This window comes from Plectropomus leopardus, chromosome 11 (genome assembly GCF_008729295.1).
Source record: "Plectropomus leopardus isolate mb chromosome 11, YSFRI_Pleo_2.0, whole genome shotgun sequence".
NCBI classification, from domain to species: Eukaryota; Metazoa; Chordata; class Actinopteri; order Perciformes; family Serranidae; genus Plectropomus; species Plectropomus leopardus.
Window position 1 is genome coordinate 27,902,473 of NC_056473.1, and position 26,724 is coordinate 27,929,196.

The 26,724-nt window shown below is 39.0% G+C and overlaps 1 protein-coding gene across 1 annotated transcript in view; it reads left to right on the forward strand.

The window, feature by feature from the left end:
* Positions 1-9,479: 9,479 nt before the first annotated feature.
* The window catches only part of grm3 (glutamate receptor, metabotropic 3), a 43,789-nt gene continuing 26,544 nt past the window's right edge, over positions 9,480-26,724 (forward strand). Inside the window, exons 1-3 of the mRNA XM_042496303.1 lie at positions 9,480-9,546; positions 13,954-14,017; positions 20,924-20,983. The gene's annotated coding sequence lies outside the window, so the exon portion shown is untranslated. The remainder of the gene's footprint in view (positions 9,547-13,953; positions 14,018-20,923; positions 20,984-26,724) is intronic.

Genomic DNA, 26,724 nt, shown 5'->3' on the forward strand with positions numbered 1-26,724 from the left:
TCTACTTCTGTTGAGAGGTTTGTAATTAGTGACTGTGATAATTAACTAAATGGGAAGATTAATGGACAGGGATGAAATGACTTCTGTGCTATTTAAAGCATACATGCACAAACAGATAACAAAATCTCACGCTAGATAATACTGATTAGGAAATATGCTAAAAACACATGTGGAAAGGTAGAAAACAACATCTCTGCGTAAACCAAAGCATGAGAAGGATGTAGAAGTTTCAGTGCTGCGCTGGTTTGGATGACTCTTGATATCTGGGGATGGATCACCTCATTAATGAAACATCATCTTTTATCAAATCGCAAAATTAAATATTAAAACGTGTGATAATGAACTGTTCTGCCTGCTTAACTGCTCTGAGTGTCAGGAGCCGAGACAGACAAGACACACTGGTATGAGCGCAGGCGTGCAAACACACACACACACACACACACACACACACGCACACACGCGCACACACGCACACACACGCACACACACACACACACACACACACACACACACACACACACACACACGCACACACACAAACATGCACATGCATACACACACCATCAGTTGATTTAAAGGGGTGAGCCTGCCCCCTATTCATCATCAAGCACCTCTGTGACTGGCCCCTGCCAAGTCCTGGCGAGTTTCATCAGCGCTGACAGTGGACATATCTCACTCTATTCTCTCTCTCTCTGATGAGCTCGTGCTCTCTCAGTTTGACTCCAGTAAGGAGACATCCCGCTCTTATTTTTGCAGCTAAATGACTGTCATTGCCCTAATTTTCACTACTTGAGTTTCAGCATAAGTACTGCATGCATGTGTGTGTGTGATTATGTGCACTGTGTCCTTTGTCTGTCTTGCAGATCCAATTTTAACATCTCAAAGAATGTTTTCAGTAGATGATGACTGAATCGCTAAGAAGCAGTAAAATTATTTGTCAAAATTACTTCTTTTTCACCAGCATGATTGAATCTGTTGTTAACAAACTTCAAAATATCAGCAACATTACAGTGACTATTCAGCACTTCTTCTGTCATTGTCAGTAAAGTTAAAACTTCATTTGTATTATCCTCACGCTTTGAACTGGCCTTGTCTCTTTTGAACGTCCAATAAGCTTAATGACAGATAACTTTAATGAAACTCTGTCTAACCACCTTCAATGAGAAATTCCATCACTCGGGATGCTTGAAGGCTTTTTAAGGGCCAAAAACAATCAACGATTTAATGTCATTAGAATCGGCCAATTTGATACCAAGCACAGATTGCTTTTGTTGTTAACGTGCACAAAGTACCAAAGAGACACTTACAATATATGTGCATTGTGTCTTTGCCTTGTGTTTGTTTTTAAATAGTTTCTGCCATTGAAAAATATAAACATAAAATATTAATCTATAGTACTTATTTCACAAGTGTTCCCATTCCTAGGAGCCGTGATTTATTACATTTTTAATTACATTGCACCCTCTGACATCATCAGCTGCATCCTTCCTAAAAGATAAATTATAATCATCAACCAAAAGCCAGTTTTCATTAGAAAGACAGTATCTGCGTTGGATTAGCGTGCTGTCACTTTCTCAAGGTCCACATGGACAGTCATAATCAGGACGTGGTGTACTGAAAGACAACAACATGTTGACCAGCATACAGGATGCACGCATGGTACATGTCAGGTCAGATGGGTCAACAAAACTTTGACATGAGAGACCAGTATTTACTACCTGTTTCCTGCAGACAGTTAGTATTGGTGTCTTTTAACCATGAGCACACCTATACCCAGGGTCTCCCGGGCCTTTACCTGCAAAATAACAGTCAAATTCACATATAACTACCAGTAAGAGATACAACAACAAAGAAACACAAAGGCCTATAAAAAGATGCAAAACAGCTGCAAAGAGACTCACAATGTTAATGAAATTGACAAAAATAAAAACTAGACACAAAAGTCTAAGAGATGCAAAGCAACTACAAAGACATTCAATACGACCACAAAGAAACAAAAAAAAAATCACAAAGAGACTGAAACAAGTACAAGAGATGCATAACAGCTGCAAAGACACACAAAATGACCAGAACAGAGTCAATATGACTACAGACGCAAACCCAGCTAGCAGGGAATGTTCCCACAACATGTTACTAATGTTATCCTACAAGCTGAAATAATATTTTAAAGAAAACATGTAATGTAACGGTCAAACTACATTTTAAGTTTGACTAATAATGTACTTGTAAGGTTAAATACTGACTAAGACATAACGTTTTAACTGCAACATTTTGAGGATGTTTTGGTGATGTTGAAAGGTGAGAACAAAGGAAGTACATTTTCAAAGCAACATTCAGAACATGTTATTAAGGTCTGAGATTACAGAACTTTTTTTAATGAAAATGTTAATGTAATGTGATATGTTAACAATACAAACAAACAACAACAAAAACATTTTTAACAGAAAACTTGCTGTGGAAAATGTTACTAAAACATTGCATTGGTTGCACTGTACCATTCTCAGAATGTTTTAAGAACCACACATTGCTAGCTGTGAAGCAATTAAGAGTTTCAAAATGAAAACAGACACAGAGTGACCATGAAAGACACAAAATGGCTACAGAAAGGGCCAAAACAACCACAAATAAACAAAAAAATACTTTTGCAGCAGTGATTTGTGGGGCGTTTAAAAGGCACTGACAAATGATATTGCCCTGGTGATAGGGAACAGTTCAATTCTTGGTTGAGGAGGTTGTGTACTCATCCTCCATCATCCTGCCTTTTTTGCCACAACCTTGCAACCCATCCACAATTTCACACAAAAACACACGAAGGCAAAAAAAAAAGAAAAGAAAAAAAGCTGCAAATACAACTGCAATATTCGGGCCGCAATAATCACAAAACCACACCACGAGCTCCTGTTGGGTCTGACAAACGGCAGAGTGTTTGCTCAAAGAAATTGGGTTAGCGTTCTGTCTAAAATGAGATACAGCATCAACCGACTGACACTGGCTCTAAAACTAAGATTGATAGAAATCTTTAGGAGCACAAAGGTGGTAACATTATTCTTCGACACCTTGTTCCAAATGAGGTTATCAGTCAATAAAATGGTATTTAAATTATTATGCACAGCACAGTATGTTTACACTTGCCAAAAAAGTATCTGCACTTGACCAGTGAGCGAAAGAGAGAGTGAGTGAGTGAGTGATCCTGTCTGTGTGTATGTGCACATGTATTTGTATATGCACGTGCACGTGCTTACATCTGTGTCATGTGCCAGGGCCTTTGCTCAGCGTCGCATTGATTCGGCCTTTCCTTCCTCTCATCCATGCACACTTATTGTCAGAATGCTGCTGCAGATCGCCTCATATCATTAATCAATTATTCACCACTAGCCTGTTAATGTTTAATGAGTGAGGCTGCTGCGGTCAATTACTAATGAATTGTGGTCGTGGTGAGAAAGCTCAGTGGAGAGGCCACATCAGATACTGTACACAGTCTGTGTGTGTATGTGTACATGTGTGCACACATATATATATATATACATATACAAACATTGGGATGTTTCTGTATTTGCATGTCTTAAGTATAATTTTATCACTTGCTATAATTGAAGCTCACTTTTTTTCACAGATTTTCACAAAACCGCAGTTTTGTTGTTTTTTTGTAGAGCATTGGCCTGCAGTAATTTTCAACCAATTACAAAAGGTTGTTGTGTTTGCTTTAACAAGTAACAGTTCTCTTGATACCAGACAGAATTGTCAACTTGTTAACAGTGATGGACAGGAACGAAGTACGTTTACTTAAGTACTGTACTAAAGTACTGTTTTTGAGCATCTGTACTTTATTTGAGTATTTTTTAAACTTATTACTTTGACTCCACTACATTTGAAAGACAAATATTGTACTTTTGACTCCAATAAATTTTTTATAAAGACTCTTGTACTGAATTACATTTGCTTTGAAGTCAGCTGAGTTTTTTTTCTTTTCTAAAATGCAAGTCAAGTCCATTAACTGTGATCATGCGCTTCTGTGGTGGTTTGTTTGTCAAAGTGGTGTTCCCGTACCTCTACTCCATGCATGTAAGTAAGTAAGTAAGTAAGTAAGTAAGTAAGTAAAGCTTTTATATATATATAGCACTTTTTAAAACATGCAGTTACAAAGTGCTTCACAAACACATGTACACACACTTAAATTAAATGAGTGAATGAATAAATTAACTCACTTTCAGTAAATTACAATAGGGAGCACAGTGCAATGAGGGACAGACAACATTTGAACAAAGAAAAAGATGGAGCTGCAATAGGAAGGCTTGCTGATAAAGGTGGGTTTTTTAGTGGACAGTTAAAAAAGCCGAAGGACTCAGCAAATCAGCCGGACTGGGGAAGATTGTTACAGAGGATAGGAGCTAAAACAGCAAATGCACGATAACCTTTAGTTTTGCTGCTTAGATTGGGCAGCTTATCGGTAGTGACAAGTGGAGAGCGGAGGTCAAGCTGTTTCACATTTCTGGCAATGCTGTGTAATAGAATTTGAAATAACGTATGTAGTCGCCATAGCAGATGACATGTTTTGGCTGATCGTTAAAAAGATTCTGCTGTGAATCCTGCAGTTGTTAATGTTTGTTTCAGTGTCAAGTTCTCTTCAGATTAAATAACATAAAATGATGAGAAAAACAAAAAGTTGAATTAAGCTAGCCTACAACTTGGGACTTGTTTACTTGCTTCTACAAGCGAGTCAGTGCATTTTTTAAGTTCTGTAAATGTATTCTGACAATATAACAATGTGTTGAAACAAATAAATTTTTTAAAAAAAGCACACTATATACTTAAGTTTTCTTAAAAGCAAGTATTCCAGTACTTTGACTCAACTAATAATTTGATGCAGCAACTTTCACAGGTATTGGAGTAAAATTTGACCAGGGGTATCCATATTTTGACTCAAGTAATAGGGTTGTGTAATTTGCTAACCACTCCTGATGACATTTCTTAAGATTGCATCTTCAGTCTGATATTACTTTCACTTGAACTGATTTCAGTGGGGGAGGGTTACATTTTCTCCAAACAATCACAAGAGACCAACGTATCATCCTGAATATTGCATAATTTCTAAGTCCACACTGATGTGTAGTCATGCCAATGTATGTCTTTTTCCAGGGTTTTAAGAGTGGAGTGGAGCGAAGAAAAAACATACTACAATGTTGGAGAATATTGAGAAGACATGTCGATTTGAAACAGCCTTGACAGCAGTGTCTTGCCATTGTCGTTATTACTCATCGTCATCATTCCAGCAACACAGTTTGACAAGATCTTTACAATTATGTTGGCCCTTCTGATGACACTGATCGAGTCCCACTGCAACGCTCATTGTTTATTTTTTATTTTAACCAAGAAAACACTGTTTTATGTCACGATGCCAGCCGAATGAGTCAACCCGAACTCAGTGGAGTGGGCAGATTCCAAGGTCTGGACCCAGGCAAACAGTTCTCTGCTGTTTACAGTAAATGTGATGCTTCTGCAACAAAAGCTCTGACAACACAACTTGTTAGTAAAGACAAAATTTAGGAAATGCAAATTAGTTCCTGATTTTGCACAAGTCCTTCAAAGAGAAAAGATAAGATGGTGACACAACCCGGCTCTTAGGATAGAAAAGCAGAGGAAGACACATTAACCAATAAAATAATGTATAAACTAAAAGTAAGCAAAATGAGCCAAACAAACTTCATAAAAAATGCAAAGGAGTGGTGAGGAGGTCTGGCAGCCAAAGACTGGCTGCTGCTGATGCTTCTATGTGCATGGGGCACACCATGACCAGGTGTGTCCAATAACACTGATTGAGCTAATCAAGTCTGCTGCACTGGAATAAAAAAAGCGCACCAGCACAGGAAGCAAGCAGAGGATCCTGGCAAGGGTTAAACTACAGAATATTTGTGTTACATTTTCTTTATGGCATTGTCATTTAGATTTTGGTATAATTATACAGTTTTAAATTAAAAGTTTACGTGTTTTTTGCATTCAAAATATGTCACAGTATGGAGAAAAGCTAAACTTTTATTTGTATTAAAAAAACAACAACAGTAAGTCGATATGATCCTACATTATAGCAAACAAGTTAAGGTGTAAAGCACTGTGGACAGAAGGTTATGTGAGGTGAGTCATAGCTCAATAACAAAGCCTTAATTTTTTGTGCATGCGCGCGCGTGTTTGTGTGTGTGTGTGTGTGTGTGTTGGACTGGCGAGCAGACGAACATGAGACAGGTCAGTGCACGTCCTGTGAGGAGTGTGTGGCCTGCAGTCTGTTGGCCATGCCTCTGTAACCAAGATAATTAGAGACCAACCCCCTGTTAGGAGCCATAAACAGCTCAAAACAACATTACCAACCATATGATACTCACACACACACAAACACACACGTTGTCAGTCAGCCATCTAAAACACATTTAGGGCAAATTTGATATGTGTCATACTTAACTTCCAAATTTAACGATAGTTTTCAACTGTGAGCCACACACTAACAGGAGGTCATTTCCCATTGTGGTGGTGAAATTCAGAGATTGGTTATGCAGCTCTCCTGAGACTTCAGCTCTCCTCCATCTGGAGTGTGCCCAAGAAAATATTTTCAAAAAGCCTTCAACCTTAAAACTTGACCTCAGATAATGAAATCAAAACAATTTTTGATTATTTTTTTGTTAGCTGCAGGTGCAGGAACCACATTTGGGATTTTTTTCTTCTTTTACCTAAGTCAAGCACGTTTTTTGTTTCCTAAATCTGGTTAATGACAGAAACAAAACACACACACACACACACACACACACACACACACACACACACGCACTCATCTCACAATAACTAAATATTTCACCCTTAATTTTCCATGGTGCACACTAACTACAGTTCAAGTGACGCTGCCTGTGCGCGCAGCTTGCGGATGCACTGTGTCAACACAGTCTCACTCTGAACTTGTCACATGGTGACGCTTGGTCAGTGACCTTCCACGTCAACCTATGACGTTGTATGGCGTATAATAACATCACTGGTTCTGTCCAGCCATGTGGACTCAAAAAGGTGGCTTTTGGCATTATGCTTGTACGCTGAGAGCACTGACAGAGCAGACGTATTTGACAAGTTTGGAATGAGAATGGGCTGGTTTATTTTGAGTCAGTGGTGGAGTATTGTTTGCTTCATTGGTCTGCCCACAGGAGGGGTGTAACACACTGCACTATTGGTGGATCATAAAGCAAATGCAAAAATACAACAAACCTAAAACAGTATTTTTGTCATCATAAAGAAGTCCTTTTGTCCACTTGGCCACCTCACAAATGACCACACCGAGCAAAGCAAATGGTTGTAACTGGCCCCGTTGTCTGACCAACACTGGGCACACTTCTAAACACACTCACTCCTCTGTGTGGAGCTCCATCAATCACGAGGCCAAGACAGGACAGAAGACCATGGGAAATGAAGCATGGCTAATTCTATTAGCGCAGGGACACAAACAATCTGTGGGGAATCAAAGGAGAAGGAAACATAATCCCAGTGGACCCACTTCCTGCTGCATGAGCTGGAGCAGTTCACCATGATAAGGCAAAACGCTAAATTCCTGCACACTGGCTTTTCATACACACACACATACACCAGTGCACACATACTCTTGTCCTAATGCCTGAAGATGGTTTTATATAGTGAGGTTTAAGTTGTCCATATTTACCCTCTATGACATTGGTATCTCCCTCATTTTTTCTTTCTTTCTCTCTTTCTTTCTTTCCTTCTCTCTTTCTTTCTTTCTTTCTCCCTTTCTTCCTTTCGGCTTTTCGGCTGTGCTGTGCCTCTAGAGGCCGGGCACAAAGCTCTCTCGCTGAGGGACCCTTATGGGACAAAGCTGGCTTTCTGGGCCTTCTGCATATATGCATGCCATGCAGACAATGAGGCCTTTATTAGAGTGGCCAGCATCTCCGAGCTGGAACGGCAGGGATGAGGGATGAAGTTCGGGAGAGCTGTGACTGACACTGGGCACTAGTGTGTGTGTGTGTGTGTGTGTGTGTGTGTGCGCGCGCGCACTTCCCACCTCATGCCTGTGCTTGCTTGTGTGTCACAGAGGTGTGAAGTGGATGCTCTTACCCTTACTTCTCCAGTCAGCTAATCAATCTCTGCCCATCCGAAGCTCACCCTCAGAGACAGCTTTTTTTTCTGCCATATGGTGTCACACAGTAGATACATGGAAAACATATGAGCCAGTCAGAAACTTCAGCCTCCTGTCGTCATACATCTGCATATAAAACAGGCAAAACAACGCCCTGTGGCCTGTAGCCGCAATCAGAAAACTGCTTTAAGCAAGCTCTCAGACAGTGTATCTCTATGCACTTGACTAACTTTACAATACTGAAATCAGGCCTCTAGACCGAGTGCCCCTGTGTGTGTGCAAGTGCATGTAGCGTGCATTTGTGTGTGTGTTTGTGTTGCGTGGAGAGAGGACGCTCTGTGACTCAATCATGCGTGAAGAGGATTTTCTGTTCAATAGGAGCTGCACACTTGCATACTTGCATTCTAATGACTCTATGTGCATAATCATACAAACAAGTACAGATGCACAGATGTGTGTGTATGTGTGTGTGTGTGTGTGTGTGTGTGTGTGTGTGTAAGTGTGTGTGTGTGTGTGTGCCTGCACTCACCCGGGTGCAAATAAACCACTGAGTGCCACCGTTCCTGCTCTCATGATGTTTAAAAAAAGAGAAAAACGATGAAAGACAGACACCTAACTTATGGAAAATAGAGTGTATATGTCGTAAGGTTGCCATATATCATGCATACTGTTAGTGTGATGTATGATAAAGGCTTCGGATTTAGACTTTGAGTCAAGCTCTGAGGGTGCTTGTTTCGATGTGCTGTATCTCTATCACTGAACCATGCAGCCAATGCTGTTTTTTCATGTTTAGTGCTGCTCTCACAGTTTTTCTCTGCAACTGACATCATAGAGTGTAATACTGTGTTAAAACATTGATGGAGCTTGCATGGAATAGAAAAAAAGGAAGTCTTTTTCTCTGTTTCGAGTCAGGTTGCAAGGACAGATGAATGTAGATGAATTCTGTACGTCATTCTGCACCTCAAACACAAATGTAAAACATTCATGTGGGATCATCTCTCTCTCTCTTCTCTCTCACTCTCTCTCCCCCCTTTTCTTTCTTCACTCAGTAAAGCCAGAGTTGTTGTTCTGAGTGGTAAACATGTGCTAAGGGGGGTGAATGGCTAAGTTTTCTTTTTATCCAATAAAAATGTCTCCTTGCCAGATCGATTGTTGTTGCTAGGAGACTGAAGCATCCTTTGGCAAGGGGCTACAGCTCTCCACGTCTGTTGTTTCTCCCTCTCTCTCTCTCTCTCTCTCTGACATGCACGCGCACCGTCACACACACACACACACACACACACACACATCCACGGAGCTGGCGCGCAGAGCAGTGGCGCCCATCCTCTCTCTCAGTGCGACTCCTCCGAGGGATCAGGAGTAGACTAAGTCAAACTTCCAGCGGCTGGAGATTTGTGCGCAACCTTTGAAGGATCCAAGTCGTCAAGGTAGGTCAAATATAACATATTCCTTTTCCGGTGGGCAAATGTGTTGCAGTGCTAGATTTCAGGTTAGGCGACAGAGTGCAGAGAAAAATTGTCAGTCCGGGACCGTTCGAGCGCGCGTCAGCCAATCCTACGGTGGGGAACAATTTGCTTTGAACTTTGCGCAGGATTTAAACACCCAGTTGTGCTGCATAAATGTGGTTCCTGTGTATTTTAATCAGATGCTTGTGCTGATCGCGTTTTGTGATATAGAAAAAAAAGCCCGGGCTGCTAATCTCTGCAGCAGATGCATGATAAAGATCCAGAAGGTGAAACAAAGAGTATCTGCAGTTGCGTATTTTACGCTGCGTGGAGAAGTTATTTGGGTTCAGACAGACCGCAACAAGGCATGTCCCGCGGCTTGAAGCTTCCTGGGAGAAGGATGGGCGGGTAGTGCGTCTCTGGAAACAGGCATACAGGTGGATCTGATAACCGTCTGTGGTCACTGTGTGTCAGTGAAATGACTTTCTGTTCGCTTCTCAACAACCACCCCACACCTTGCGCCAGAGGAGAGGCGCGTGGACCTGTACTACAGCAGGACCAAAATACCTATATCCACACCAGATGTTATACACAGACTTTAGACAAAGACTTTTTACTGATGCATTAACAGTTTTATGGTTTTCTCAGACAGACGAGCTCTTAGGTGTCACAGAACTTCTCTCCTCTCTAAAATGATTTTACCATGTGAGCTTATAGTGACCTCACATTTTGTACATAGTGTTCAATTATTTCCTATTATTATAAAACATATACATTCGTTTAGTTATGCTTATATATTAAGTGTTACAGTATATTTCTCTCTGGTGATCACATTGGCGTGAATTGTGTGCACACTTCAGATGGTGTTAATACACCATATTTCCTACCAAACACCACCCACAATGAAGTGTATTCATCGATAACTTTTTCTGGTGTTCTCTTTTTATAAATCAAAAGATATAACTTTGCTGTAATAGTGTGCAGCCGACAACATCATGTTCCCGTTGTATCAGAGTCAAATATTTTCATGGAGTGCTAATACTAGAATTATATGTTACAAGATTTTACAAAATAATGGTGCAGTTTCATTCTGTGATAATTACTTACTTTGTAACTGTATAAAAATTGCAATATCTACATCAGAAGACAGGCTTACAGTGAGAGTAACGAGAATTTTAAATCAACTCTTGTATGCTATATTAGAGAGGAATGAAAGAATAAAAGATTTACTCAGAAGAGAGGTGGATAGTACCTGTACTGCTAGGTATCTTAGAGGAATTGTCTCAGTGGCAGATATATAAATTATACTATTAATAGTAATAATAATGATAATGCATTTGTTGTGCAGAGAAAAAAAAGGTATTTAGTGAATGAAGAACTTGCAGGATTTTGTCTTTTTTTAGGGGAGGGGTCAACAAGTTAAATATATTTTACAGTTTTGAAATCTCTGCACATTATGTTGGTTCTGACTCAACATGTTTGCGTGTATATCCAGATTTCATGTGTTTGTGCCCAAGTGGGTGTGCAACCTGTTGCGTAATGAAGTGTAATTTCGTACATGTGTTAACTAACACATGCGCAATAAGTAGAGTTTGAACACTGATGAGTGTCTGTGTGTGTTTGTGTGCATTGGAGGTTCAAACACCGTGTAGGAGGGGGTCGCCAGTGTGAGTGGACAATTTGGTGACATTAAAAAAACATGCTTACATACTTCATTATAAATATGTTTGTGTCCATGTGTGAGTCAGGGGACAATAATGTGTCAGTGAAAAGATTTGGTTGCGAATTTCAGCTTTTTTTGTGCAGGTGAATGTGCACACATGAGCTTGAGATTGTGCATCTTTGTGTGTGTGTGTGTGTGTGTGTGTGTACAAATGGCCTTGTAGCTTCCACACAGCACCACTCACTGGACTGCATGCAGTACAGATCCTCATCATTAGTAGTGTACTAGCACAGTGCATAGGAAAAGGAAGCCCCTGCACCACTGATGTCCTCTCATCTTATTGGATTTGTGAATTGGCAGAGGTGTTATGTGTGGATGTAAGTGTGTGATGTGACATAGATTTTGGAAGCACAAGCAGTGCTGATTGTAGAAAATCACAGGTTTATGGGCTTCCTGTGATTGATTTGATGTGTTTGGTAAATACAGCATCTGGTGACTTGCTTCAACATCACACAGTAAGCTAAACTCAGTGATGTCTTATTGACTCCATACAGCCCAAATGTAAATCCTGTGAGCATAGAGTTAAGGTTGGAAAAAGACTTCAGCCAGCTCTGGGGTAATGCCATAAAAATGTCTATGTAAAGGCCACATGTTTCTGTGCAAGACAGCACTCTGGACCCAGCCATTTACATAATACTCTGTCCAGTACCAGAAACTCTGCTCCTATAAACCCCAAAAGGTACCTGTAAAAACACTGTTGTTTTATCATTCATGAAGGACGTTTGAGTAAAACGTATCTGAATATCTATAGAATTTTCTGAAATTACACCTGCAGCTTAGTCCACTTTTCTGCTCTCCATCTATAGTAGTGGTTGTCTGATATTGGTTTTTAGGGCTGATACTGATACCGCATATTAGTAGCTAATGAGGCCCATAACGGATATTTGGGACCGATATACATTTACAAAAAAAAATGAAAATCTTTTTGTCAATATTTAGAATACGGAATATAACAAGCTCCAACACAAAACTGTTTAAATGCCTTTAGTAAATACTTAATCAAAACTGAGATTTTTAACATCATATACAGCAAGTTCCCAGCAACTTTATTATAAAGACAAGTGAAAATTTAAATAGAAAATGAATAAATAAAATTGCACCCTGGGGTTTTACAAAATAAAAGTTCCGCCCACGCTGACACTTTCTTTGCACTTTTTAATTAAATGTTTTTATCACTGATCAGCAAAATACAATGCCATTACAGATAATCGGCAAAATGCCAAATATCGGCCCTAATAATTGGCCAAAGGCTCTGTAAGGCAATCTGACATATATAAACACACCACCTCATAATATGCATTAGGACTGAAATGTGTGTGTTTAATCATTTATTCTGTGTCTGGAGCATACAGTATGCACTGAATGTATGGGTAGACTGCAGAAGTGTGGATAATGCTGCAAGAGTGCTTTCTAAGGACACTTTGTCACTATTGGAATTAACTGTATCCATTACTCGCTGACCACAGCCTCCATGCTGCATGAAGGACAAAACCTTTTACTTTTCAAGCCTACAGGGTGTGATTTATATGTCCAAAAAAACAAAAAACTTGGATGGAGTACTTAATAATAGATCAGCCCTACAAAATCTAACATCTGTTTTTGCACTTAGATTACTAAATATTGAAAGTAAAAGTACAAGTAAATGTTGTTAATAAAAAAAGCAAGTGGTCAGAGTTTATTTCTTCATAACGCACACCATCTTAAAAATGGTGCCTGCATTGCAATTGAAGAACAAGGTCATTTTATAATTTAAAGGATTTGAAGAACAAAATTCAGTTTTTTCTTCCTTTCTTCTTTTTTAATTATCCGTCTCTCCATTCCTTTCCTCCTCCCTTCGTTCCCTATTTTGTTGTAAATAACCATAATCTATAGTCAAGTGGCCCATCTTCTGAGCCACCTGACACCCCACTCCCAAGCATACTTAAGTATCGTAACTAAGTATTTGATACTTTGTTACATTACACCACTGCACATATCCCCAGAGCTAATCGCCGCCACTGTGCACTGCACTCATACAGTGCTTATTGTGACACTGCAAAAGCATAGTGCCCACCCTCCAGTCCCCCTCATGTGGACACTGTTAGCTCTGTTAGCACTGTTGTTAGCATTGTTCACACTGTTATCACCATTAGCTGCTGGATGCCAGCTCATCCACCTCCAAGTTTGTACTTCTTGTCACTACCTTTCGAGTTTGTAAACAAAGTAGTCACATGTTTGACAATTTCTGTTGCTTTATGCTTTTAATGTTTGTAATTATTTTTTCTATCTGTCTGCTTGTTTGTATGATCATTTCTCTTTTTTCATTCTTTGCATGTTCAAAATAAATTTCCAAAATCAAATCAAACCATGTGCAGTCTGCCTGAATCAGACGATGAAATATAAATACGCTCAGATTGCAATAGAGAGCTCCTTTAGCTCTGCAGGTGTTCCTGTGAACGACATGTAAGAGCGTCTTTGTGTTGCTATCCTTGGTGCTGAATAATTTTAAACTAACATGACTGATTTAACTCTTTGTTAGCTGTCTTTGTCAGCTGTTTTAACAATCAAAGAAAAATGAACATTACATTAAACTCGATGGTCAGACTGAATACATTGTAATAAAAAAGAATGATAAATTGTCCTCTTTCACTTTATTCTTTCTCTTTCTGGTTTCATGTGTTTTTTAGGAGATGGAAACATGGGATCTAATCTCAGTAGGGTCAAGAGGAGTCTAATACACTGATGAAACAGGTAGGTAACTCAAAATCAGTGTCTGGTTTTGTGATTTTATGGAACCAAGTATCAACAAATATATAAACTGAAAACATGAAATGCCATAACTTTCTTAAAATGTGGAAAAACAAAAACTCACCTCTAAGGTAATTCTAAATTTGTTTGCAGAGTATGAAAAAATTCAGGTAAGAAAATACTGATGAATACCAGATTTCTTGTAAAATGTTCGAATGAGGCCCATTGTTATAACCTGTCGGTAAATCTGCAAAAATAGTTTTGGGTTACGTTATTTTGACAAGGCTTTATCATAAAATATAAACCTTTGTTACATACAGCTGATTTTTCGGGTAGTAACAGGTGTATAGGAGCTGAGGAAGCCATAATGCAGCTATGTTAATCACAATTCTGAGATCTGTTTTTAGATTAACATTCACCAAAAAAATCAATTGAGATTCGAAAGAATTAATATAATAAGTGGGTCCTTCATTCTGGTCCTGAGGGCCTCCTAAAGTTTTTGGCTTTTTAAGTTGTTTTTTTTCTTTTTTTCTTTACTACAGTTGCTCCGCTCCACATATTTCTTCCACTGTTATGCTCTGGTGAGAAAACAGGGAAGAGTTTGGAAATCACTGCTGCTTCCCACAGCTCACCTCTCATCAGCAACAGCAGTCGCAACACACACTGAGCCACACACACACACACACACACACACACACACAAACACACACACACACACACACACATCTGCGCACACACACACGTAGAGCTTTAGCACTGCACTGTCTGTTCACTGACATCCATCCATCCTACATGCACAGACGTTCACACACACACACACACACACACACACACACACACACACATACATTCACTCAGGGGATGAGGCAGTGAAAGGGCAGTGGGATGTACAGCTGTGATGGTGTGTCTCAGAGAGGGATCAGACTCTTTAATAAATGATGAGCTTGAGGATGGAATCAGTGTGTGTGTGTGTGTGTGTGTGTGTGTATGTGTGTGTGTGTGTGTGATGAAAAGTGAAAGGTGGCTTACTGGTCATGCAGTGGCTATATCTATACAAAGTGCCATTCTGAGTTCAGGTAACTTAACAGCGACACTCTGAGATGCTCATGTCTGTTAAAATGATAGTTTGCCTTCTATATCAGGTATCAGCTGTTTTAAGTGACTCGGTGCAACAATTGGGATATCGTATAATTCAAAGTTTTGTCAGCTCAGTATGATAAAATCCGGACAAAGATGCAAAATTGGGTCAGTGTTTGAGATGAGCAACCTTAAATTGGAAACTAACAATACAAATCTATACCTATGTGAGTGTGTTATTTGGTGGTGGTGGAGCTTTTTTCACTTGTAAGCGTATGTGTGATATTGCACCAAACAAACAGCTCCCATTTGGTATATTTCTGATCCACTGCTTCAGCCCCGAGGCACTCCACTAAAACAGTAAATCGCGCACATACTATCCATGTGGAGTTCTACGTCCTTAGGTCAGATGTCACATGTAAAATTATTTTATCCATATTAGTTGTTAACTGTTGCATGTGTGCATGAATGAATTTGTTTATTTGTGTGTCATAACCATAGAAAATGGCCAACAACACAAGGGATCACATAAAAATACATAACATCCAATACAAATAAAGCCTTCCGCTTCACATTCAGTACCACATGTGGTCTCAATTAGAGGAAAAAAACAGTAAACATGTGTTATGCATAAACAAAATAGACATTTAAATGAAAAAAAAATGGTTCTCATGAATTTCCCTTATAATCTGACAATAGAAAGTTCTCTGTCACACAGTGTCTTGCAGCTATTTAAATAACCTCTTACGATTACATTACACATCTAATAACCTTGTCAATCTTCCTCCACTATTGCATCAGGTTTTGTAACTAAATTCACTCCTGATGCTCAGGTTAAACCCTCTCAGTCCGACCACACAGCTTTTCCCAGCTCACTGCTGTGTGAGCATCTGCCACACACCTGAGAGCTACATGTCAGCTGTGAATGTCACAGTGGAATAATCAATACTATACAGCAGTCTGCAAAACATTTGCATTTTTTGTTTTTTGTTATCATTTTTTTATTATTATTTCTCATATTCAGACTATCTTGGGATTTAGCATTGCAAACAATGATCAGTAAGTTATCAAATGTACACAAACTGCAATTGATACATGAAATACTATTGCTATTTTTTCTGTTTTTTGCAAAGCATGAACTAAAAAATTAAACTGAAGAAGTTTGCTGAACATAAGTTCTCTTACAATATGCATTTCATAATTTATAACTGCCAAACATGTATCCATTTACATAAAAGTAAGGAGAGTGAGACAGATGTCTGTGCTTAAGTGCCAAGCATAACTCTGAGCAAATTGGCTTGATTTATTTCAAAAGCATGGGAGGCAAGGCAAGAAGGCAAGAAATAACAAAAAAAAAAAAGCAAGAAATTAGTAAAAGGTTACAAAAAATTACCTGAAAATAGTTAACAATTCTTTCTTTAAAAAAAGAATAAAGAAAATTACCTTAAGAAAGTACTAAAATATATCTAGATATGTTTTTATGTAACATAAAATTTTAAAATCTATGAAAAAAAATTGTTCCCTGGACATTTTCCCCTAGTTTTTCGATAACATCTCCCTCCCAGGTAATTTTCAGGTAATTTCCCTGTTACTTTGTCCTATTTTTTGGCAAATTGTAGAGCATTTTGTGACAAGATTAACCATTGCCTTTTTTTCCTCAGGTTCTTAAAATAAATAAAACCAATTTTCTTAGGTTTCAGAGGTTAAAAAAACTTGTGAAAGGCATCTGAATGCAGCGAAGGAAACTGATGTCAATCCAAGTGTCAAAGGTTTAAAAGCAGACATATCGAACTTGTATAAAGCACTTTAATACAACATAAATGTGTGAACATAAGTCGTGTAAACTTTGACCATTGGTCTATCTTACACAGGCTCTGCCTGCTAATGAAACTCAGCATAAGCTCATTCAGGAAGACTTTCTTCATGCTTCATTCATTCACGATTCTCTGTCCATCTCACTCCCACTGCTTCCTCCTATCAGCTGATTATACTCTCAGCTGACGCAGAAGGTGGCTCTTGGCATCACGCTCATACGCTGAAAGCACTGACAGAACAGACGTATTTGATGTCATCTAAATGAGAACAGTCTGGCCCACCACAACGCTCCCTGTTTTTTTTCTCTCTTGCGACGATGATCTGCGCGCTGATTGTCTTTCGAGGCCATGGCTCCACCAAGTTTGGTTGGATACCACCTGGTGCACTTACCGGACTCTGTATGTTCCTTTTTGAAAATCCCAATTAGACAGTCTTGTAACTTTGACAGTTGAAGTACTGTTGTCAGTGTTTCAAAACAATAGGTTGAGCTGCAATTAGTCTCCCAATTATGATAAATCCAAGGCTAATGTAGGAGAGCAAATCAAAAAGTTACTACATCACCTAAATTAGGATAATTAGTGAGGAATGACTGCAGTAATTGGTTTTACACATCACCACCTAACCTGAATCAACCAACATTATTTCTACTTAAGGGTCTTGTGTCTCTGTCCAAACCAATTATATTTATTCTTCAAACTGTCAGAGCTATACCGTGGTCAATACTCTCCATTACTCTCTACCTGTCCATTGTAACGCTCTGTACACCTCATGTATCGACCGCAGTGACGACAGACTGGTGGGGTGTGAGCATGAATTAAGTAGGATGCAGCAGCAGCAGTGTCATAAGGAGGTTGACTGATGCTCCATGATGACTCCCAGGGTCATTACATGACAGTTAAGTTGATAGATGTCATCCACAGAGAGGTAATTCTCCTCCTGACAGGCCCGCCGTCCTCTACAGTGATGGAATGCGGATCTGATGAATGCCTTCACGCATTTTCCAATCCCGGTCTGTTTTTAGGCTGAACAGCCATTTTTAATCAGGCCATGTCAGACGAGCCGTGGACCACCAAAACACACTGAGGCAATGAAGACAGAAACAACTGACTGAAACTCAATAGTAGGCTTGCAGCTGACAATTTTTATATACTTTATATTAAGGATATGCAGGATTTTCATTCCAAAAAATGTAATGTATAGCCTCGTACAGAAATAATCCCTCTCAATCATCACTTTGGGGCTTCATTTTCTGCAGAGACTTTGCCCTCTGCCTAGGACTTTTTCTTTTCTTTTCATATTTTGTGTTTGGGACGTGGTATGGTGAGGTTGGGGCTTTATAAAAAGGAATCAACCACATGGCAGACCTTAAGAAGTCGATGTCCAAGAGACACAGCACTGAAAAAAACCCTCCTCAAATATAATGAGGTGAAACAACCAATGAGAGTCAATTTGGGGTTGGCTTTAACTCTCACTTTTATTCAGGAGCATGTTTATGAACAGTAATTAACTCGCCCGCATAGCATTAACTTAATCTTTTGGTCTATAAAATGATGGAAAAACCATTTTCCAGAACCCAACTGGATTTATTCAGTTGCTTGTTTTGTGCAACCAACAGTCCAAAATGTCCTGAACATATTCAATTTTCAATGATAATAACAGGAAAAAGCAAAAAATCCTGATATTTGAGATGCCGGAACCAACAGAACCAACATATTTATATATGTAAAATTGAATCCAAATTATTGATTCATTTTCTGTCATTTACGGCAACAGTTCTTTTGATCCAAACCATTTTTGGTGGTCATATTGTAGTAAAATGCATTGCATGGGCAAATTAATTGCAGAGCACTCCTGCTGCAGAGTTTGTGTGCTGCTTAAAGGTTAAAAGCTCTTTTAGTGAAGAATCCCTTTGGAGTACGCACTGCACATGAGAGCACAGTTTAGTAGAGTGTGTGCCCCTGAAGCACACTACTTCTTGTATGGGTTAATCCAATTTTCATTGTAAATGTACCTCTTTATCTATTACAGCCTGTGGATTGTGTGCTACAAAACGTGGAGCCACAGTTCTTCTGTTTGGCGAAGATTAATGGTTTTGCAGTTCATTTATTTATTTAAAAAAAAATTCAGCTGTTTGCAACGTCAAGGAAATCCATTTCTATGTTTCCAACATGATATGCCCTTTACCCTTTGAACCTAATGTACATAATTGACTGTTAATCAATACAGGAGGCTGGTTTCTATCTGACTGTGTGAACAGAACATCAATAGTCATCTGAGATCTGAGTACTTGATTATTGATTTTGATTGGTAATTGATAATATAGGTAGTTTAACACAAGTTATTGTCACCCTGCACAGGTGTTTTATCCAACATTTCTGGACTCTGTTTTCACTGAATGGATTTTTTTTTGTACGATGTGGATTGGTGTGCTTGCTTTAAGGGGATTGAGGGATGTGCATCATATCTGACTGGATGTTTGGCTGTTGTGTTTTGTGATAGCTTTCTGTCCTATTTATGGATCATCAGTCTTCCCTGCCTAAAACGCACTTTGTAAATAATTCATGGTCACAGCCCATTGCAGCCGTTATAACTGTCAGAAGTCTGGGACACCATGCCTACACACACGTTTATTGTTATGTGAGGGTCAAAATAAAAGTAGTGCTCTTTTCACACATTTCTAAAAGGACTACACACACACACACACACACTGACTCAAACAATTCATGAGATTTCAATTTCACATTCCCTCAGCACTAAAGACTGTACTTGTTTGGCATTAGAGAGTGAGGTATAGAAGAAGAAAGAGATGTGAGTAAGTGGATAAATTAACTGATATACTTATGATAGTGTGTACATCTAATAAGGGATCTGTCGTTCTGTAATAACAGATAACTTCTGATACCCCAATTCCCAGCTAACAGGGAACAGCATTGTCTAATGTTACCTACAAGTTGCAATAATGTTTTTAAGGAAATATCTTAATCTAATGTTCAAAGAATGTTTTAAGGACTTTTATCATTTCAAATAATGTCCCTATAAGGTTTAATGTTGATGATGATTTGGTGATGTTGAGAGATGACAGATCACAGAATGTCTTTTTTTTTATCAAACGATCCCACAGTGTTACATGAGAGCAAAGGAAGAACATTTTCAAAACAACTGAGATCACAGACCATTTTTTAATGAAAATGTAATGTAATGTTTTGTGTTGACAATAAAAAAACAACATTTTTTCATGTTTATAGACAATGTTACCCTAACTTAAAGAAGAATGTTCTGGGAAGTAAAAGAAAACTTGCCATTAAAAACGTTACTAAAACATTGCATTGGTTGCATTGTACCATGCTCAGAATGTTTTTATAACCAAAAATTGCTAGATGGATTCTCTCTCTTAAAAATGTACAAAAATTCATGCAGCGTTTGCCCATACATGTGAGTTTCACGTTGATGTTGCAGCTATGGGTCCTATAAGGTATATTATAGACAGATAAACAAACATACACATGCACACAAAGGGAAAAAACACAGAAAACACACACAAAGAGAGGGCTGGTTTGAGGGGCTCTCCTCTCAGTATACTGCGGTCCATCGACCCTGCATGGCTGCTCTCAGCTGGATACGTGTCATCCACAGCAGCCCTGCCTGTTAGGGGGAGAGCGAGGGCTGCGGAGGGTGTAAGGGAGGTGGAAATAAATGTCGAGTGGAGAGGAGCACCAGCGAGGATAGGGTGGGAGAGGATGCAGGGGGCGAAACAGGGGATGAAACATGAGAAACAAAAGAGGAGTGCAGTGATGTGTATGCAGCCTACTGACTGACTTTAGATTTGAACAGGGTCAGAGGTGAAATGGGGTTGTCTGTCAGATGTTACTCTGCATCATAGCTCTCAGGGAGAAAGGTCACTAGTCAGCCTCCTCCTTTATCTGATCCTCTCTCCTCTTCTTCTTCTTCTGTTGTCAGTCAGGTTGTTTTCTGGCGGCTCTTTACTCACCTGGTGTGTCCTCCATGTCTCTTTAATAGGTGTCTGTGGTGATGTTGCCATGTGCCAGCTGCCAACTGCTCTTATCCTTCGTTATTCAGGTAAGACATTTAAATCTTGTATGTGGTATGTATAAACTGTAACAAATTGCTGTGAAAATATGGAAAAATTCTTGTAATAATGTACATTTTTTTTGGGGGGGGGGGGTAAAGCACTGTAAAGCACTGTAAATCTACACTGTAAACTTCACATTCTACTGTACAATTCTGTAATAAATTTAACGATAACATACTGATGACATCATTTGTGGTGGTGACCATGTAAAATTACGGTAAGGAAGCTGGCAACCACAGCTGCAAGTAGCTGACCATAATTTTACAGGAAAATTTGTTACAGTGTGTGTAGGCTAATAAATATGTATGTATATCTTTTTCTTTTTTTGATAGAATTTACTGGTGGGATATAAAAGTACAACTCTTAAAAGAAATAGTTAAACCATTGGGGAAATATGTTTATTCCTTTTACGCCTAGAGTTAGAGAGTAGAGTGGCACACTGTGAAATCTGATAATAAATTGATCTTACTTAAAATAATCTAGGAAACTGACTGCCTTGAAACATGTAAGTAAATATAACTATTTATCCTAAATAATGTTTACTTTATATCTAAATAGTGTGCTTAAAATGCAGTTATATTTACTTAATTTTGTGAAGTTACTTAAAAATAACCTTGTCACTGATGAGTTTGGATGAGGATCCAAATGCAGAACAAAAAAGTAGAGGCAGGTGTACAAACAAACAGCAAGATTTTAATGCTGATGAATATGTCCAAAAAACAAAAAAAACAGGTCGCCAAAAACACAAAGTAGGAAGAACACAGACATTAGCAAACACAATGGACACAGCAGGGAGGATAACAGACAGACTGACAAGGAACAAGGGGAAACACACAGTATACACAGGGTACTAATCAGGACAACGACACACAGCTGAGGTGGGTGAACACAGGGAAAAGGAGGGAAACACAGGGAAAGGCAGGGAGAGCTAAGAACACAGGGAAATCATGAGGGAAAGTGAGAACAGGTGAACCTAATCAGGAAAACACAAGGGCTGGAAAACACAGAAAGACAGGGAGTAAAACCACACGTGACACATGAGGACAGATACTACAAAATGAAACCAGAAACAGAACATGAGTCACAGAAACAAGGAAAATACAAACAGAAAATCCCAAAACAAAGTTCACACTATAACACTGACCTAAAATCACAAAAGACCTGTTTAATTAATCTTAAGTTTTAGCAACTTCAGTAAACCAAGTTTACTGTGCTGTATAACATGTAACAGAACTCTGCTCTTTGTCATGATCTATAAAAGTCAGATTAACTTGGTTTATTGAAGTTAAGGACACTTAGAAAGAACAAGGTCATTCCACTTGTCATTTTTAAGTTGCAACAACTTCAGACTAACCCTAACCCTAACCCAAGGCAATCATTTTCCAAGATTATTTTAAGTCAGATCAACTTGTCAGATTTTGCAGTCTAGCATAAAAACTGGAAATGGGAAAGCAGCTCGCCAGGCCAAAGGTAATAAAAGCTGCCTATCAAAACCCGAAGATCAAGCAAACGGCCACAACGCAACAGGCTGAAACGTACAGTAGTGATGCAAGTTAACCATAAGCACCACATCAGCCTGATCTCACTTCCTAAGCATCAAAATACACCAGCAGTACTGTAATCATGGCAGGGACATTGTTTTGCATCCGTGTCAAGGCTCTTACACACTAAGTCCGCTTCGAGTGGGTGGGAGTCAAGGGGGATAGGTAAAAAAAAACCGCCACAAATTTGACTTTGGAGAGTGGTGTATGAGACCAGCAAACAACATCACTTGAGGCGTTTACCGTGTGTTTTGTTGCGACACATAGCCGCCTTTTTGGCTGCATTTATGCATCTTAAAGTATTTTTTAACAACACTCGTGATCTTTTCCCAAACAGAACCAAGTATTTTTATTGTTCCAGTCCCTGATCTCTTACATTAATTGCCTAAAGTGACTAATGTCAACTGCGATCTTTTCCAAAACACAAAAGGCTGCACCCAGCTTTATTTTAGTATGTCCTTGGGCTTCTGTCCAAGTGGTAAAATATGACAATAAGATCATTTTGACCACAGAACAAACAATGTGCCGGTAACGACTAAGGCAGCACTAATTCTCCAGTTGTCTTCAAGGTAGGAAGCTCTGACATTTGAGGTTTAAGAGCTGTCCGCCAAACGGAAACTTTTCAAGGTTGTTCCAATGTCACATTCTGCGTTTGATTTCCAGACTGCACAGCTTGTGAATGTGACGGTGTTTGTGAGCCAAACCTCAACCTCATCTCACCTTTTTAAATGCTCCTTCTCTGAAAAAACAAAGACTATATGTCCACTTTGGTGTATTGTGTGTCTTGAGCAGTCTGTTTTCCGTACTCCGTGACCTCACATGATCTGTAATCAATGGCTGCCCTTTCTAACAAAGCGGCTAAAACGCACAAAAATACTATGAGCCTTAAAATGGCTGCAATATATTCTGTCCTGTATCAGTGTGCTTGGTCCTGCAATATTTTTGATAATAAAAAAGAAGGGACAAGAAATGAAATACTTTCTGTTTCACACTGTGTGCTTTGCTTGCTCAGTTGCTCTTGGGACAGGAAGCTGGGTTTGGTCACTTTCCAAGAGGTTATAATGAAGCAAACATTCAATTTCAGTGGACACCGTGACAGCGGTGTAAAAATGCTGGGAGATATTATTTGGCACATTTCTGGGAAATTGACTTCAAGAGACACCAATTACATTAAAGCATATCGTCAAAGTAAAGCGTCGAGTGAAACTGTTGTTGGAGTCTCAGCTCCATAAATACACAATTTTATATGCCACAACACACACATCCATGCATGTGCACTTGTACACAGATGCACGCACACTCAAAACAAACACGCAGCCACATCTGCAGCCTTGGTGCAGTGTTGTCCTCAAAAACTGAGCTCATTACAAAGTTCCCCTTTGTGTTAGTTTAAAAAGTGGCCTCTAATAATGATGTAAGTTTGTTTAAGGAGTTTATTTCCAGGAACAGATATTTCACTCGAATACTGGAAATTATTCAAAGGGGTTCTGCACTTTTTCCCTCAATGCACAAACACACATACTATGGACACACAAACACACACACACACACACACACACACACACACACACACACACACACACACACACACACACACACATCTAGCATGTGTGACAGCTTGAAGAATGGATATAAATCTTTCATAGATGCCATCAATTTCCTTTCCAAAAAGAACAGGCATTAAGTTGAATTATATATTTATCAAATACATGTCAGGTAGTCTCCTGTGGGATTGTGACAGAAAACAACTTTTTCAAAAAAACTCGTCGGGTAAAAGAGTGACAAGACCATATCGGAGAACATCGTACAATTTTAATTGCGGTTCAAATGAGGTAGTCTGTTATCTGTAACAATCATTCTGTGCGTCTCCAACATCTTTCCTCAACACAATAATCCAGATCTCTGCTGTTTGAGAGCGAAGGGAGCTAAGACATAGAAATAGTCCGCTTTTAGGTCAACCCCTCAGAGAAGCAGAGGTGTGTGTTTGTGCATGTGTGTCTGTGTGTGCGTGTGTGGGTGGGTGTTTGTCTGGGCTTGTGTGTTTGTCTGTGCGTGTGTGTCATATTACAGAGCAGAGTGGTAAAGTTATGGCAGCCGCCTGCAGAAAAATCTGAGCTGCCTGCATCTAAGGGAAGCTTTCATCCTCCTACCTGCCCACCAAAGAGGGGAGGCATACACTTTCTCTCTCTCTCTCTCTCTCTCTCTTTCACACACACACACACACACACACATGCATGCACAAACCAGGGTTTAGTCCGGAGATGCCAGCAATCAACAGAAATTTCACTACAAGCTCACTCCTTGGTCTAGATTGATTTTCATAGTGAAAACATCAACCTCCAGCTTCTGTCTTATCTCTCCTGAGGACTGGAGGGAGACATGAGAGACAGAACTTAAAAGAAAAATGCTATTTCCTTCTTAGGGCTTTTACTGACTTTGCATTAGGTAAATAGTTTAAAAGATATAAACACAGACAGAGAGAGAGAGAGAGATAGAGAGGGAGACTAGAGTAAGAACAGGTTATTTATTATATCTTTCAGCTGAATCTTGGAATCCTTGGACATCTAGTATTCAACATTTGCATAAATCTGTAGCTCTTGCTAGAAAAGAAAGGTCAAAATCAATGCAGTGGGGACTTGGATATGCTGACTTTAATACCCTGTTTTGACCTGGTATTAATGTGTGATATATAACTTGATATCTGAATAAGCCGAGCGCATTGCAATCAGAATGCTATCAGATGAGCCGGACCACATCTGGAAGTGGTATTATGACCGGATCTCTTAAACGTTTAAATATGCAAATCTGTATTTTCCCACATTCTTAAGAAGACCAGCAGCCTTCTGCACCAGCTGTGCATAAGTTCTTTCTTAAGTTAGGATGCAAAGTCTACACTAAGCACTACACTGAAAGTAGTTAGTTTGATACTAAAGCTGTATGGATGTTTGGTTGCACCACGGAGACATAAGGTTCAGCTTAGTTACATTGATGTTAAGTCCACACTAACCGAAATATTATTGCAGCAAATGATATTTTGGCTTTCTGTAACCAATCGAGGAAAAGCACTATTCTTGATGTGGTGTTTCTTAGTTGATTTTTACTTTACAAATTCATCCCTTTGTATTTTTGGTCATGTTTAAGCTGATATAAGGTCTGCAGCCAGTTATTTGTTGTATCTGCTTGGCAAAATTGAAATCAGAAGTGCATATTAACATCATTATAAATAGTAAAAGCATGTAGTCTGTCATGCAGAATGCACAGCTGGGGAAAATGAGGAAGAAATTGGTCATCGTCATCATCAAAAACCCACTCTCCTAAAAATGTAGCTGTTATGTCATTGGTGAGTTAGGAACGACTTTACACCTAGTAGGGGGTAGGCTTAAATTTTAATTTACATCTTAGTAGTATGTCAGAACTAGCTTGTATGGTGCAAACTCCGAAATTAAGTTATAGCGTAAATCATTATAACTTAAGCTACATTATGTGAATTTACACACATCTGGTGCAACAAGCTACAGGAATATACAGCGAGCGACTCTAGGACCCTGTACTGCTTCAAACTAAATGCTAAATTCGCCATGCTAACGTACTAGCAAAGACCATCCTAACACACTGATTTTTAGCAGACATAATATTAACACTCTTATATTAGCATGTTGCCATGAACATTTGCTAATTAGCTTGAATTTAAAGCAGATGAAAGTGTTAAGTGTTAAAAAGTGTTATGTGCCCATACATGCCTAAAAGAATCAAGCCCATATAAGCAGAGAAAAATTTAGTGTAGAAGAATAATAAAAGAACAAAATCTTGAATTTAAAGCAGATAAAAGTGTAAAATATAACAAAGTGCATATATTATGGTGACATGGGGATACTAAAACAAAACCACTAGAAAATAAAATGACAATAAATCCGCCTCTGTTCATGATTATTACAATGATTAGTGAATTGAATTTGACATAAAAAATCGCCGTAATGCCACTTTAAAAAGAAGCGCAAACCCCTTTATATTATTTCTTGTAATAGCTGAGGCAGAAAGTGTGCATGGTGAATGTGAACAAGACAGTCAAAACACACAGTGATGGCTCTAATTGAGTTGTAAGCTGTTATAAGTAGCATCAGCTGTTGTTGGCCTCATTGTTGTCAGTTAGCTTCTTCATGGTGAAATGCATTCAATCCTCACACTGT